Consider the following 17,371-nt stretch of genomic DNA (forward strand, 5'->3'; position numbering starts at 1 on the left):
GAGTGAAGCCCGTCGCTGCAATGCTCGGCCGCTTCATTTCCGCCTTTGTTCTCGCGTCATCGCAAGCTCTCCAGCCAGACAGCCACCGCTCTCTCGCTGGCTGAATTCGTGACTAGTCTAAGTCCATTACGGGGGAGCGGGTGCGCTATGCGAAGAAGCTCTCTCGTGATGCCGGACGTGCTGGAGAGATTTAACGCACGTGGTGTCAGTGGCGGCCGTGTACGTGCTTGTGGTGGCGCATCCGTCGTCGCTGGGAGCGTGACATTGACATCTCTGTTTTTGCGAAAAAGCGCATTAGCCCAACGGCTCGGCCCTCTCTATTTCTCGTCTATTATAATCTTTTTTTTTTTGTTTTTTACTGGTCTGCGTCGTTCGCGGGTAATCTCGAAAATTTGTTGCAATTTCAGTGGCGGCGCTCACGACATAAGTGTGAGAAACCATTCTCGTTCACACTCAAGTGCACCAGCACGGAATCCGCATTGCATTCCGATTTTACGTTTATGAGTGTTTCCCCTTTCATTTCTTTGACTCCCGCGAAAAACGTTTCTATTTTTTTTGTCTGCACCGTGCCTCTACGCTACAAAAAAAAAGTATACTTCGAATAAAAATTAACGCCCACCTTTTTTTATTTATTCAAGCATCTTACTCATCTCTCATTTCATAACCTTTATGCCCTGAGACAATAAACATCTCTTGAAAAAAAAAAGAAAACAAATTCACGGGCGATCAATGCGACTGATGTCTACCGAATGCGCTAGCATGGGGGCTCAGATTTGGTGAACGCTTTGTGTTTACGGACTGAACTGACTCGCACCGATTAAAATTTCGGTTCTTTGTTGTCCTGCTGCGGCGGTTAATATCTCCAGCGTTTGCATGTGACTTGCCCACTGCTCGTAGGATGGTGCCGGTGGTTCAAATTTCCCGCCGCGACGTGCGGCTTGAGCTACACATGCTCTACAGATAATGCTTCCTACCGCACTATACCACATACCGCAGCAGATACGCTCAAAAATCGCATCACCAAGAAGCGTAATCACCTGCCAATCGCCGCTGTGGCTCAGTGGTTAAGGCGTTCGGCTTCTAATCCGGAGTGGTCAGCTTTGCGCAGAGGCAGTGTCGCATCCCATGAAGTCTCGACTGAGGAGCGACTATTGCTAGTTGAAAACTTTTTCTGATCCGGGGTACCCGGATTCGAACCCGACCACGGCGGCCGCGTTTCGATGGAGGCGAAACGCTAAGGCGCCCGTGTGCTGTGCGATGTCAGTGCACGTTGAAGATCCCCAGGTGGTCGAAATCATTTCAAAGCCCTCCACTACGGCCACCACTTTCGTCTTTCACTCCCTCCTTTATCCCTTCCCTTACGGCACGGTTCGCGTGTCCACCGAGATGTGAAACAATTACTGCGGTATTTCCTCTCTCACACACACATTATATATATATGTATATGTATGTATGTGTGTGTGTGTGTGTGTGTGTGTGTGCGTGCGTGCGTGCGTGCGTGCGTGTGTGTGTGTGTGTGTGTGTGTGTGTGTGTGTGTGTGTGTGTGTGTGTGTGTGTGTGTGTGTGTGTGTGTGTGCAGAAACCAAAACCAACTGGGCACCTACTTTGCATTTTCATTTGCAAGAAGAAAAATTTCCAAGTATTTGAACGCATACAAATCATTGGTTTTCCTGCCGTGCTTTTGCGCCACACGAATTCTCGACATCAGTCGATGTAGAAGTAAGGTTTTGTCGATAGTCGCAGGTTTGATGCCCACATTTTAGACCCGTTAAGAAAGAAAATGTTTGCGTGTAGCCGAACGAACGTCCGCTAATTACATATGTTCCTATTCTATGAATGCCGAAGTGAAATTTCAAAGCCCACTTTTAACGGAACCAAGGCTTTCAAGAGCGCTAGGGATCGTAACTTTTTGGTAGCCCGGCCTGCAGGAACCGGTTTCATTGGCTGTCGGACTTCGTGCACTTGTTGCATATAAAGATGAATTTCACTAAAACTCAGCCACACGGCTGCAGAAAAATGCTATCTTCTGCTTAATCTGATTAAGAAAACCGCTTTAATGGAATGCATAGATGGCACATAACATGAAAAAAAATTGCTAATTGCTTAGCTCTGTTAGGCCAATACACGAGCGTGTTTTGTTACCGGTCGTGGGCCAGGATATACTTAGCGAAAGCGCGGAGATTTCTGCATCGGAAGAGTGCATTCACTAGATGCGCCTTTATTCATGGTTTAAGCTTGAGCCATCGTGGCGGAGTGGTAGCGTGCCCACCCCAAACGCCAAAGTCCCTGGTTTGATTCCGAGCCTCGGCAGATGTTTTTTATTCAGTGAGTGTGCGGGGGGTTTCAGTGTCTCTCATAGATGCCGCCAGCGAATACGTTGGTTATTGGTTAAGCGCAGGCTATGTTAAGACGCGTTTAGGCCCCGGCGTAACGCGCGCGCGAGCGCGCTGTACGGCAACGTCACGTCGGTCAAAGCGAGACCCTCTATACTCCAACTGCGCTTGACCGCCGACGCGTTCGGTGGCTTCGGCGCACTCTGAACGCACTGGCGGAGACTTGGAACACGTCTCTATTCAGCATCGAGTGCGCCAGCCGCCGCCGGCCCGGCCACACCGGTTCGGCTCCGCGGCGAGGCGCGCGTTGTGACGTCATGTGCCTCCTCGGAGCACTGCCACGGCGAAATCGCAAGTTCGCGGTCACTAAAGCTCTCGATTTAAAAAGTTGCGATGACCGCGCCGCGATGTAGGCGAAGTGCATGAGACACCCATGTGCTCTGCGACACCACATACCCAGCAAATCTGGACAAAAGCAATTGAAGCGTAAACTTCACTGCGCTAGGTAAAGTCGATTTCGCCGTGCGTTGACGGTTAACCTTCAAGTGAGCATGAGGTCAAGTGTGGCTAAAGGCCTTACCATATGTGGCCCACCATGGTGTCAAACCACTTGACAATCGCGTGATGATGCCCGATGGAAACTGCCGTTGTGACGTCTGCGTGGGGAGGAATATATAGGCCACAGCGTTCATTGGATGACCAACCTCTCGAGATAAGTAATTAATTTAACCGCAACCTGCCAAGGTGGTACCCGCCGCGGTGGCTCAGTGGTTAAGGCGCTCGGCTACTGATCCGGAGCTCCCGGGCTCGAACTCGACCGCGGCGGCTACGTTTCGATGAAGGGGAAACGCTAAGGTGCCCGTGTGCTGTGCGATGTCAGTGCACGCTAAAGATCCGCAGGTAGTCGAAATTATTCCGGGGTACTCCACTACGGCACCTCTTTCTACCTTTCTTCTTTCACTCCCTCCTTTATCTCTTCCTTTACGGCGGGGTTGAGGTATCAGCCGAGATGTGAAACAGATACTGCGACCTTTCCCCTAAAACCAATTTTCATTTAATTCTCTGCCAAGGTGGCAGGGTGGGCGCTCTGCCTATCCAGTGTGCGGATCGCACTCAACGTTAATAATAATAATAATAATAATAATAATAATAATAATAATAATAATAATAATAATAATAATAATAATAATAATAATAATAATAATAATAATAATAATATAATTGGATTTGGGGGAAAGGAAATTGCGCAGTATCTGTCTCATATATCGTTGGACACCTGAACCGCGCCGTAAGGGAAGGGTAAAGGAGGAAGTGAAAGAAGAAAGGAAGAGAGAGGTGCCGTAGTGGAGGGCTCGGGAATAATTTCGACCACCTGGGGATCTTTAACGTGCACTGACATCCCATAGCCCACAGGCGCCTTAGCGTTTTTCCTCCATAAAAACGCAGCCGCCGCGGTCGGGTTCGAACCCGGGAACTCCGGATCAGTAGTCGAGCGCCCTAACCACTGAGCCACCGCGGCGGGGCCTCAACGTTAGACGCCAAACCGAGTCTAGTTGCCCGACGAACCACAGCTTTCGCTCTCTATCCAGGTTTAACAGAGGTTCGACAGCCACCGATGTGGCTGAGTGGTTTGCGCGCTCGGCTACTGATCCGGTGTACCCGGGTTTAAACTCGACCGCAGCGGCCGCGTTTCGATGGAAGCGAAACGCTAAGGCGCCCGTATGCTGTGCGATGTCAGTGCACGTTAAAGATCCCCAGGTGGTCGAAATTATTCCGGAGCCCTTCACTACGACACCTCTTTCTTCTTTCACTCCCTCCTTTATCCCTTCCCTTACGGCGCGGTTCAGGTGTCCAACGATATATGAGACAGATACTGCTCCATTTCCTTCCCCAAAAACCAATTTTCCAATTTTTCAGTCCACCGCGGTGGCTCAGTGGTTAGGGCGCTCGGCTACTTATCCGGAGCTCCCGGGTTCGAACCCTACCGCGGCGGCTGCGTTTTTATCGAGGAAAAACGCTAAGGCGCCCGTGTGCTGTGCGATGTCAGTGCATGTTAAAGATCCCCAGGTGGTCGAAATTATGCCGGAGCCCTCCTCTACAGCACCTATCCTTCCTTTCTTATTTCACTCCCTCCTTTATCCCTTCCCTTACGGCGCGGTTCAGGTGTCCAAAGATATATGAGACAGATACTGCGCCATTTCCTTTCCCAAAAACCAATTATTAATAATGTAAGGCTAAAGAAGAAGATGCGTCTGATGATTTGAAAAGACGAAGACGAGGTGACAGTGTTCTCGAGAGTTTTTGCCAGCGCTACGCTTGTGTGTCTTTTGCCGATCTGATCCCAGACTGCTGCCGTTGCCGTTCCCGTCGCCCCAGTACCTCGTAACAAACCCCCCGTTACATTTGGTGGAGGTGCCGGGTAAAAACATCGGCCCTGGAGCTCCGTAGTCGTGCTCTCCCGGCGCGCACGATGCCTGAGGACGTCCAACACCAGGCCGTACAAGTGGGCCAGGCTGTCATCTGTGCCGGCTCTCTTCGTCAACGGGACCCGACCATTTCAGCGGGACTGACGAGAACGATGTGGAAGATTGGCTCACATCGTACGAGCGGGTGAGCGTATACAACAAATGGGACGATGTGACGAAGCTAAACAACGTCATCTTTTATCTCGCCGGTGTGGCTAACCTCTGGTATCGCAACCATGAGGCAGATATTCAAACCTGGTCCATTTTTAAGACTAAATTTGCAGACGTATTTGGTCGACCGGCTGTCAGGCAACTCCGAGCCGAACAGCGATTGCGTGAACGATCTCAGCAGGCTAGTGAAAGCTTCACTAGCTACATTGAAGATGTCGTCGACTTGTGCAAGCGGGTCAACGCTCGTATGTCGGAAGCCGACAAGATCCAACACATCTTGAAAGGCATCGATGACGACGCTTTTCAGATGCTTCTAGCGCGCGACTTGCGTACCGTTGATGAAGTCGTCACGCTGTGTCAAAGCTTTGAGCAGTTGCGCAAGCAGCGGATTCTGACACGCCAGCGGCCACAGCAGGTTGAGTCGCTCGCTGGGCTCACGCCTGCTCCTGACCCCTCGCTGCTACAGCAGATTAAAGACTTCGTGCGGGAAGAAGTGGCACGTCAACTTTCCTTTCTGCCGAGCGCTCACGACCGACCATCATATCTGACTCCAGCGCTCCGACATACAATTTAAGAGCAAGTTGCTGAGGCTCTTCCACCGGCTCATCCGTCACCACCTGTCGCGGTTCCGCTGACATACGCTGACGTTGTCGCCAGACCACAACCTGTGGCGGCTCCGCTCACATATGCCGAAACCGTCGCGAGACCGCCTCCTGTCGCGGCTCCAGTGACATATGCCGATGTCGTAGCAAGACCGCAGCCGCCAATCTATAGTGCGCCTCCGGCGCATTTGCGAGGGCCAGTGGCTTACCGACGACCTACTCCAAGGGTCAGCGATTCCTGGCGCACAACGGACAATCGGCCGATTTGCTTTTTTTGTGGTCTCCCAGGTCATGTAGCTCGGCATTGCCGCCGTCGTCTCCCGGACGCGGAAATTCCTCCCCAAGCTCCTGGGTACTGGCCCCCACCGAGTCAGTACTCTGTACCAGCTGCGCCGCCGCAAAGTCGTACTTCCTCGCCGGACCGTTCTACCCTCTCCAGCCGCCGGCCCTCTTCTCCACGACGCCGGTCTATTTCGCCTATGCGACGTCGCCCCACCGCTAACCGGGAGGAAAACTAGGCGCCGCAGTTCCTGAGGCGAGAACTGCGTCCACAACGAACTTCGAAAGGCCTCATCCGTCAGCCGCTAACCTCATTGAAATTTCCGTCGACGGCGTTTCTGTCATGGCGCTTGTCGACACTGGTGCTGCCGTTTCCGTCATGGACGCAAAGCTGTGTAGTTCTTTAAGAAAAGTAAGGACGCCAATTGCTGGACTCTCACTGCGCACCGCCAGCGCTCAGAACATCCAGCCGTCAGCAGCGTGTACCGCTCGCGTTGTAATCCAGGGGACCATTTATGCCGTCGAATTCGTCGTACTGCCCTGCTGTTCTCATGCTGTTATCCTGGGCTGGGATTTCCTATCGCGCCATGCTGCTATCATCGATTGTGCTCGAGCTGAAGTCGAGTTCTCTCACCTGCCCGAAGCTGTCTTGGACACTGCCCCTCCTGGTGCCTGTGTTAAGGCCCTAGTTGCCGAAGACATTGACCTGCCTCCCTGCTCTTCATTCCTCGTACCCCTCTCTTGCGGCCCTCTTCGCGACGACACTGTCCTCTTCACTCCGTCCCCTATCTTTCTGCACCGCAAGTGTCTGCCTCTGCCATACGCTGTACTGACTATATCCGCTGGCCTCTCCGCACTGTTCGTGTCTAACCCATTCTCGTTCCCCAACGCCTTGCGCCTAGGTGAATGTCTCGGCACGGTACAACCATTCGCGTCTCTGCTCATCCGCGAAGAGACGGACGACGCGCCGCACTCTCCATAGCCGCACTCAGCCCACCTACTGCTGCGCCCGATCCCTCCTCAACCGAAGCATTCCTTCGCTCCATCGACGACAACATTCCAGCGCCGCAAAGGGCACAGCTTCTCACTTTACTTAATCAGTTTCGCTCATCATTTGACTCACATCAAAGTTCCTTGGGCCAAACTTCCACTGTCACCCATGCCATCGACACAGGTGACCACGCACCGCTGCGACAACGTCCCTATCGTGTGTCTGTCGCCGAGCGCCAAGTTATTGAAGACCAAGTCGACAAGATGCTCCAGACCGGCGTCATTCAGCCCTCAAGCCGCCCATGGGCGTCGCCTGTGGTGCTCGTCAAAAAGAAGGATGGCTCCATACGCTTCTGTGTAGATTACCGCCGCCTTAATAAGATTACGCGCAAAGATGTCTATCCCCTCCCGCGCATAGACGACGCTCTGGACTCTTTGCAAGGGGCCGAACTCTTTTCATCTCTTGATTTGCGTTCCGGGTACTGGCAAGTTCCTATGAAAGAAGCCGATCGCCCCAAAACCGCCTTTGTGACACCGGATGGCTTGTATGAATTTACGGTGATGCCCTTCGGGCTTTGTAACGCCCCCGCGACTTTTGAGAGGATGATGGACACCATTTTGCGCGGACTTAAGTGGAAGACATGCCTTTGCTACCTCGACGACATTGTGGTCTTTTCCCCGGACTTTGACACCCACCTCTCCCGTTTGAAGCACGTCTTGACCTGCCTCTCTGACGCCGGCCTGCAGCTGAACTTAAAAAAATGCCGTTTTGCCGCTCGTCAATTAACCATCTTAGGTCATGTTGTCTCTAAGCAGGGCTTCAGTCCCGACCCAGCGAAACTTCGTGCTGTGGTTGACTTTCCCAAACCTACCTCCATCAAAGACCTGCGCAGCTTCCTGGGTTTGCGCTCATATTTCCGCCGGTTTATTCGCAACTTTGCGTCCATTGCTGCGCCTTTGACTCAACTGCTGTCTGGAAGTGCGGATTTATCACTGTGGTCTCCAGCGTGCGACGACGCATACACCACCTTGCGCCGTCTCCTCACGGCGCCGCCCATTCTGCGCCATTTCGACTCGGCCGCTCCTACCGAAGTTCACACGGACGCCAGCGGTGTTGGCCTCGGCGCTGTCCTCGCCCAACGAAAACCTGGCTTTGACGAATACGTCGTTGCTTATGCTAGCCGCACACTCACACCAGCAGAACGCAACTACTCCGTAACTGAAAAAGAGTGTTTGGCGATTGTATGGGCCCTCGCGAAGTTTCGACCGTACATTTATGGGCGCCCTTTTGACGTTGTGACCGACCACCATGCGCTCTGTTGGCTTTGCAACCTGAAAGACCCCTCCGGCCGCCTCGCTAGGTGGGCCCTTCGCTTGCAAGAATATGATATCCGCGTCGTGTATCGCACCGGCCGCAAGCATCAAGACGCCGATGCACTGTCACGCTGCCCCCTTCCAGCCGAGATCGCCAGCCTTTCCACCTCCGACGCTTCTCTGCCCTTGCTTCGCCTCAGCGACATGCCTTCAGCGCAACGCATGGATCCCTGGATCGCTTCCCTTCTCGACTTTCTCGCCAACCCGACGGCTGCTTCACCGTCACGTGCGCTCCGCTGCCAAGCTGCCCATTTTGCGATCCGTGACACCCTACTTTATCGCCGTAACTACAACTCCGAAGGTCGCAAGTGGCTGCTCGTTATTCCACGTCACTTACGCTCGGAGATATGCGCATACTTCCATGCTGCCCCCCACAGCGGTCACGCGGGCGTTTTCAAGACCTACACCCGCATACGGCTGCGCTACTACTGGCGCGGAATGTACACCTTTATCATGAAGTACGTGCGCGCATGCATTCCCTGCCAACGTCGCAAGACACCTCCCCATCGTTCTGCTGCTGAGCTGCAGCCGTTACCATGCCCTCCACGCCCGTTCGACCGCGTTGGCATTGATTTATACGGTCCGCTTCCATACACTGCAGACGGAAACCGTTGGGCTATAGTAGCGGTGGATCACCTTACACGATATGCCGAAACTGCTGCCCTTCCGGCTGCCACAGCGACGGACGTCGCCTCCTTCATTTTGCACCGATTCATCCTTCGCCACGGTGCACCTCGTGAACTGCTCAGTGACCGAGGCCGCGTGTTCTTATCTGAGGTGGTGAAGGCGCTTCTCAAAGAGTGCAACACGATTCACCGAACTACCACCGCCTATCATCCGCAGACCAATGACCTCACTGAGCGATTTAACCGCACACTCGGAGACATGCTCTCCAAGTACGTCGCTTCTGACCACACGAATTGGGATCTCGTCCTTCCGTACGTTACTTATGCGTACAATACCGCTACGCAGTCTACCACCGGATTCTCTCCTTTCTTCCTACTTTACGGCCGCCAACCCTCTGCTACTATCGACACTATCCTCCCTTACCGCCCTGATGAATCCGAATATCGGCCTGTTTCCGACGCCGCGCAACACGCCGAAGCCTGCCGCCAAATTGCCCGGTCACTCACCACTGACACCCAGCATCGCCAGCGCTCCCGCCTCGACCAAGACCAAACCCCACCGAACTACACTTCTGGTGCACTTGTGTGGCTCTGGATCCCTTCAGGAACTCCCGGTCTCTCCTCAAAATTTCTTGCGAAGTACCATGGTCCCTACCGTGTGCTGGAGCGCACCTCTCCGGTTAATTATATCGTGGAACCCCTCACGCCGTCTCCTGATCTCCGCCGCCGAGGACGGGAGACCGTTCATGTCCAGCGCCTCAAGCCCTACTACGACCCCACCGTCTTGCCATCATCCTAAGTCGCCAGGATGGCTCCTCTTGTCCCCGGGGTGATTGTAAGGCTAAAGAAGAAGATGCGTCTGATGATTTCAAAAGACGAAGACGAGGTGACAGTGTTCTCGAGAGTTTTTGCCAGCGCTACGCTTGTGTGTCTTTTGCCGATCTGATCCCAGACTGCTGCCGTTGCCGTTCCCGTCGCCCCAGTACCTCGTAACAAACCCCCCGTTACAATAATAATAATAATAATAATAATAATAATAATAATAATAATAATAATAATAATAATAATAATAATAATAATAATAATAATAATAATAATAATAATAATAATAATAAATTTTTCAGTGACAGCTGTTAAGTTCCCGCGCCGGGGTTTGGCGTCGTAGTAGTAGTATTTTGTAGGTGTGGCTTAACCGGAGGGTGCGTTGCCATGGGAACCACTCGGAGCGAGAGTTTGGCGAGATCGGAGGGATATAGTATACGGCCCATCTGCGACGGCTGGCGCGAAACGTGTCGGCCGAGGAAAGGGTGATCGGTGGCGCCACGAGCCTAGAGCGGCGGACTTCACAGCATGCGAGGAAAGCTATAAAGAGCACTGTATAGAACTACACAGAAATGAAGCCGCTGTCATATTTTCCACCTGAACATATCACAAAATCTAAACATCTGAACAGCTGTTGCTAAATCTCGCCTTAGGCAGTGGTAACCGTATCCTGTCATTCTTTCTTAAATTTAATTTACTTTTTAATTGTGTCACGCGTTCCAAGTGAGGTCGGTCTGTAGGATGCACGAATCAAGGACACTAGTAGTACTAGTAGTAGCTTATTGTTGAAATAATAATAAAAAATGAAGGAAAAGATTTTTGCTAGCTCCGGCATCTGCGATCGCTCCGGAAGCACGTGAACTGGGGCAGCGGAAATAAAGGATAGCAGGAAGGCTGGAGAGATGAATTGAAAGAGGCGAGGGGAATAGCTAGAAAGAATGGACACTAGCTTTGGCAAACGTATATTTAAAGGCATTTTATGCAGGCGGTGACATAGAGAAACAAGCACTGACTGTTCATTTTTTGGACGCAGCAGAGGAAGTCGAAACAAGAACTATAGCTCCTTCACGGGCGCTTGTTTGCGTCGTGGCAGCCGCATACGTAATTTCCTGCCTCCATAATTAACAAGCTGCGTAGTGCGCTTTCCATCTATCCTTGATGTCACATTTCTAAAAATTTGGTTACACGTAAATTCTGTTTTTAAGGCTATGAAGAGATAGCGTTAATGGCCCCAGTCAGTGGCTTCGGTTTCCCACGCGCACACAAACGCTGTTTCCATATTATGTCAAAGACCACATGCATATACTAAGGGTCACCAAATTCTCCTGGACCAGCGACAAGCGGTTTCGCCTAATAGCTGCCATGTTTGTAAGCGATCACCCGCTATCACTAGCACACATCACAGCACGCGAGTCCGACTTTCCCCTCGACAAGTGCAGTCTCCAGTCCGCGGCTAATCGCAGAGCTATCTGCTGCTGTTCTCGATGACGTGTCCTGCAGACTTTTGTTCCCGACAGTACACAAAGCCCCGCTTCGACCAATACGTATGAGCGTACTTCCGAAGTAGCTATAGCGTGCCTGACTCGCAGCTCAATGCTCAGAGGTTCGAGTCCCCACTATAATTACCCTAGTTTTCTTTTCTGCGCAGTTCAATTGCATTTTATAAGTACCTGTCCTGGTGACGTTTCAGTCATGTCGAGACCTTCTAGCCACCAGTTTTCTACTCTTTTAATCACTTTTAATTCCAGAGCTCCGCCTATGACGTTACGATCCTCTCGACCAATCCGGTTTATCCGCACAAACCAGCAGCGACGCCAATTGCGCCGGGTTCTCTGTTGAACGGGACCCTCCCTTACAACAATTTCTTTGGACAGCCTTTAGACTATGATTCGACAAAAATAAATAAATATATATATATATATATATATATATATATATATATATATATATATATATATATATATATATATATATATATATATATATATATATATATATATATATATATATATATATATATATATATATAGGAAGGCAATAGAGTCTACAACAAGTCTACAGACTGTCTATAGACAATTTTTACATAGGCCTAACGCTATCGTGTGGGAAAGCGCGCTAGAATTAGACAAGAGACACTGCAGACGACAGACGTTGTTTGTCGTCGTCCCTGCAGTGTATCCCAAGTCCAGCGCGGTTCCCACTCCATGAAACACCAACTAGCCTCTGTAAACGCTCTCTTTACGCTATCGCTCTGATATGTTCGGAACCGTGCGTGTCACACGTACTCCAGCTGAGACAATTTTAAAGCACAGTGCCCTCCCCCCCCTCCCTTCTATCACGCCGGAGGGCTTCTCCTGTAGCACCCTTGCACCCCTTGCAAACATCTTCATACGTGTCTTTAAACTAACCCAACAAGATTTTCTCACGTGCCCGAAATAAACTTCATCGGAAGAAATACAACCCCACCATAAATCTCTGCGCTGCCAGCTCCACATATTTCGACGACCGTATAAAACAAAGATAAATCCCACCCCCCTCAAATTCCACAGCGCGAGAATACTCGATGCGGAAAAAAAAACCCAGTCATACATCGCTTTGATACGCTTCCATCTGTGCATTCCCGTTTTTTCTAATATTTGCGACCGAGTTAATTAGCCGTGTTTTCTAGAAACGCCGGAGCTCCAGCCAGATGACAAATAAGAAAACAAAGAACAAAATGAAAAAGGGCTGCTTTTCTGTTCGCAAGGCTTAATCCGTGCTACTGAAAGCGGCTTGTGTGTGCATTTGTTTCTCATATGATGAGTGTCGTAAGTATAAAACCTTGCCCTAAATTAACCAAAAGTATATGGTTCACTTATTAATATTCGTCCTTCATCGTATGCCCATCGCAATGACATCACCGAGTGAATCAATCACGGAAAAACGATTGTTACACAGGAAAGCACGCGCAGAGGTCCAACTCCATGGACCCTATTCGGCGCGTGTCCTGCGAGCTTGGGCGCCCGCGCGCCAGCGTGTGCGCATGCTCGACGCGTCGGCCGCCGTCAAGCGCACCCATGACGCTCGGATCCGACAGTGTCAGAAGCCCTGTCTACATGAACACGATAGAGTCGAGTCGAGTTTGCTTGTCGGGTAAAAAACCAGTTGTCGGGTTCATGTAAACGCTGTCGGGTCGAATAAAATAACCAGCAAAGCGAGTCGAGTGAACTCGCCTGCCGGGGGTAGGTTCACTCGCCTGATCCGCCTTTAAAAAAACGATGTAAACGCAGTCGGGTCAGGGAGTAGGGTAAAAGAGAACTATAGGGGCAGCCGCCGTCAGTCCCCACGCTATTTCCACCAGAGCTTCTTGGACCGACCGGGAAACTGAATGCTTTCTGGCACTAATTAATGAAAAAAAATGTGAGCGAGGCGCTACACAACAAACTGCAGCGCAATCAAGAGGTGTTTAAAGACCTGCAGGCCGAAATGGCCAATCTCGACTACCACTGGACATGGCAATGCAACAAGCCCGGTAATGAACCACTGCGGCAGAGAGCAGCACATTATGAACGCTTATCTATGACATCAAAAGGGTCGTGAAATAAAGCTGATGTAGAGTGAGCATTATGATCAAAATAGCAGACGCACGGCCATTGCGAACGCGCGGGAACCGGCGGGACATAAAAAAGAACCGGAAGCTTGCGCAATAACTGCAAACTCGACGCTAGGCGGCGTTGCGATACTTACATGGCTAGGTGGCTTGAGCCACCGCCCGATGTAAAGCGTTCAGCCGCATCCATCCATCCATCCATCCATCCATCCATCCATCCATCCATCCATCCATCCATCCATCCATCCATCCGTCCATCCGTCCGTCCGTCCGTCCGTCCGTCCGTCCATCCATCCATCCATCCATCCATCCATCCATCCATCCATCCATCCATCCATCCATCCATCCAGAGTTCATGTAGACACCAATCCGGGCGGGTCAGGGGCGATTCACCTAGCCCGACGCTGACTCAACCCGGTCCTGTGGGGTTCATGTAAACAGGGCTAGAAGTCTGTGTGCATAGAAAGAAAGTACTTAATAACAATATATGAACATTTTACCAAACAACATTATAATATTGTTGTAACGTTTCTGTGCTAGCTGGGCGTCTGCAACGTGGACGTTTTATGAGTTTTCCTTTGAGGGTTTTACAAACAGTTTAAGTAAAAAAAGTCACAGGTGCAAAAAAGAAGCTCTAGATTTTCATAGTTTTTTTTTATGCCGTATTAACGAACAGAACGAAGGTAGTAAGAAGTAAGAGTTGGTAAAGAACTACAGTTGCTACTTCCTCACCGACTATTTTTAAAAACATATACGCTCTTAAAAGTAGTCGGGTACATCACTAGAACTTATTCCTATGGTAAGTCACAGGTGCAAAAAAGAAGCTCTAGATTTTCATAGTTTTTTTTATGCCGTATTAACGAACAGAACGAAGGTAGTAAGAAGAAGTAAGAGTTGGTAAAGAACTACAGTTGCTACTTCCTCACCGACTATTTTTAAAATCATATACGCTCTTAAAAGTAGTCGGGTACATCACTAGAACTTATCCCCCCCCCCCCCCCCGCACACACACACACACACTCTGTCTGTAGTGTATGTGAGTGTAAAAGAAATCACAAATTTATACTGAGACTCAAGGACAATCGTTTGAAGATACCCAGAATGGGACTACCATGCCCGGCTTTTGCAAGGGAATCCTGGTCTTTTGGAACGGGGTTTCTGGTGCCGAGCTTTTGGCATGCGGGGATTGTGGCACAGGGCAAACGCCATCGGCGCTTTTGCGACACGGGGCTAACGACAAGGGGCTTTTCCTACCTGCTTTTGAACAGTGCTGCACCCAAATTTCGGCTGTGGCTAACGGTGCGTCGGAAGGACTCAGTCAATGTTTTCCTACCTACGTCACACCTATCTTTAAACATAACCTCAATTTTTTTCCTCGGCGTAGACGTTACACCTTAGGACGTGCGTAATCTAAGGGAGCTGTGGTAGTTCGAAGAAACTTGCTGCATTTAATACGAAGAGCGATAAAGTTGTCTTCGCGTTATCTTGGCAACCGGTAGTCGATAATATGCAATGTGCCTGTTTTCTGGCTTACATCTCCAAATGGTCGTCATCGCTCTCAGCACCGAAGCATCGCTTCGTTGACTGCATTCATATTTGTCTCCCAGAGTCTGACGTTACTCTGTGGCAGCCGGCTGCGCTCGGAGGGCTGCTAAGGAACAGGCAAAACTCGTTACGCGAACTCATTTCGAGAGCGGATTCCATTTCGCCCAGTTAAAGCAAATACAGAGAAAGAGGAAGTCCGGCATTTAGGTCTGGATAATCGCTGAAGCTCTCAGCGTAATTAGTCCGGGAAAAGGACACCAGACAGACTGACAGGCTGCACTTTTATACCTTTGTCGATCCTGCTGCAGCGCCAGATACTTCCCGCTTTTGTAATTCGTGCAGGGCACCAACGCTGCCGACGCTGCCGTGAAAACCAGAAGAGCGACGGCGTTGTGGAATACGTGTCGCCATCTGGCGTTGTTGCGATAAACTGTTGGAGCGACTGAAGGCAACGTAAACGTCGCAAGCACAGGTCGCAAGCAGCCAGCCAAGCCTTGCAGCTTTGTAGCACATGTGGCGGAATCTGGTGGGGTGCCTTTGACTTCACGCAGAAATTCACACTCCTGTCACGTAACCTGGCAGACGGCGCGCTGGATTTGAACGCCGCTGGCACGTACTAAGCCCCCGCCAAAACACAGGGCCTTTAGCAGGTCCGAAAGTCACGTGCACGAGGCCGTGTAGTAAGTGGCAGGGTGACTCTTTCTTTAGCGCTACCCTTTAGGCCTACCAGTGGCACAAATGTACGTCATGAAATTAATGACTAGTAGAGGTCAGTTGTCCGGCTGTGTTACGTTACTTAAAAAGAAATATCCGCATTGCTTTTCGAGCCTGCTGTATCCTTACCAGACATTGCAGCGTCACAAATTTATTCATTAAAGAGGTGAATTGTAGTGAATGCTGGACTCCTGAATATTGTTCCCTGGCAGGATCAGCTAAACAACCAGACGGGCTCAATGTTCATGCTCACTCTAGTTATAACAAGTTGCCCTTTATTTCCCGCATGTTATTGGCTGGTTAGTCGTCGCTATCAGATAACCAGCTTGGCAGCCTTTCAGACGAGCCTTACGCAGACCATGAGAACGCGGACTTAAAGCCTTTATGCTAACTATATCAGCTCCTCGAACACTTGGAACCCAAGAGAAGCTGCATTTGTCAGCAAAGACCTTGAGAGTAAATGCGTCTCCCAAGGGGAGGAGTTCCAAGAGGCATTTCTGGATCATCAAGGACAGCTTGTTGTAGCCCTTTACGAGGACTCAAAAAAAAAATGGGTGGTTAGAGAGAGTTAAAAGCACATGAGAAACTGGCACACCTTCTTGTAAACAAATCTTAACGGGCAACTGCACCAGTTTTCGAGAATTTTGCCACATTAAAGGATTCAGATCACTTAGGTGGAGTGCAGAGAAGCTCGGTGTGACATCAGCGACGGTAACATTTCAAATTTAGGCCGCCAACAACAACACCCTGATAAAATGCTGCCAAACAAACATCGCTCGGCGGGCTGCGCCTTTGGTACAGTTGATATCCTTCATTCAAAGCAAATCGTTTACATGTTTGAAATGTACTGGTACCGTAAATGACATCATCATAAGGCCTCTACTTTGCGCTGTGCGCTGCGGAGAAGCTTGAAGGCCGTCGCGATTTTAATCGGAGATTACGTACTATTCCAAATGCTAGCCCAAAAGAACGTCGCTTTACCTGCAAGTCTCACACTTCGATCTCTCTAAACTCGTCGCATTCTAAGCCCTCTGCGGTTTCCTTTTAAAAATGTGCTTTTTTTTTTGTCCAGCATTTGGCTTTATTCAGTGCTGTCCAGTTTGCTGAAAATGTTGAACAGCAGCAGTTCGGACTTGTCCCTCATTTGCAACTTTACTCTCTGTTGTACGCGACGGTTGCTCGTACACTGCGTCCTGTAGCTCTGCTTCCTTTATCCGCTGCTGTGGTATAGCCATTAAGTTTCCGCATGTTTTTAACACACAACGCGCCCGCGCAATAACTGGCACCTTCCTGATGTCACACTTCATTCGCATCATGAGAAATCTTAAATGCACTTGTTGCCTTCTTAAGACGTTCTGAAAAACACTTCTTGATTTCGAGAAATGGTAATGGAAGTGTGTGTATCAGCAGCGGACTTTATAAGGTTGGGCTTCAAGGGAAATGCTTGTTCGCACAGTTCCAGTGGTGGCACATCAATGCCATCAAACAGTAAGACTTGGGTGCCTAAATTAGGTCCTGCAATAATTGCCTCCAATGCTGAGCTCTGAAACACGCGGGAATCGTGACGTCTTCTTGCGGAGCCAACGTTGGAGGGCCGAAACCTGTACTTATGTCCTACTAAAGCCAGCAAGATCTCACTGTGCCTGAAAGCAAAATAGTCATCGCAGTCGATAATCAATGAAACAGGCTCTGTGACTTGACAATGGCAGCGTGCACTTCACAATCAGTGTGCAACACTTGGCCATTTGCCAATTTTTTGTTGGGGAATACACATTGCATTGGTATATGCCACAAAAGGTAGTTGGTAGTTTGCAGTTGTCATTTCAGCCCGCATTTTATTACTGTTGGAAAGCCTAGTTT

The 17,371-nt window shown here is 50.1% G+C and overlaps 1 pseudogene; it reads left to right on the forward strand.

Annotated features, from left to right (window-relative positions):
• Nucleotides 1-1,096: 1,096 nt before the first annotated feature.
• On the forward strand, nucleotides 1,097-1,179 carry LOC144108972 (U4 spliceosomal RNA; annotated as a pseudogene).
• Nucleotides 1,180-17,371: the final 16,192 nt, after the last annotated feature.

The sequence above is a fragment of the Amblyomma americanum genome, chromosome 10, assembly GCF_052857255.1.
Source record: "Amblyomma americanum isolate KBUSLIRL-KWMA chromosome 10, ASM5285725v1, whole genome shotgun sequence".
NCBI lineage: Eukaryota > Metazoa > Arthropoda > Arachnida > Ixodida > Ixodidae > Amblyomma > Amblyomma americanum.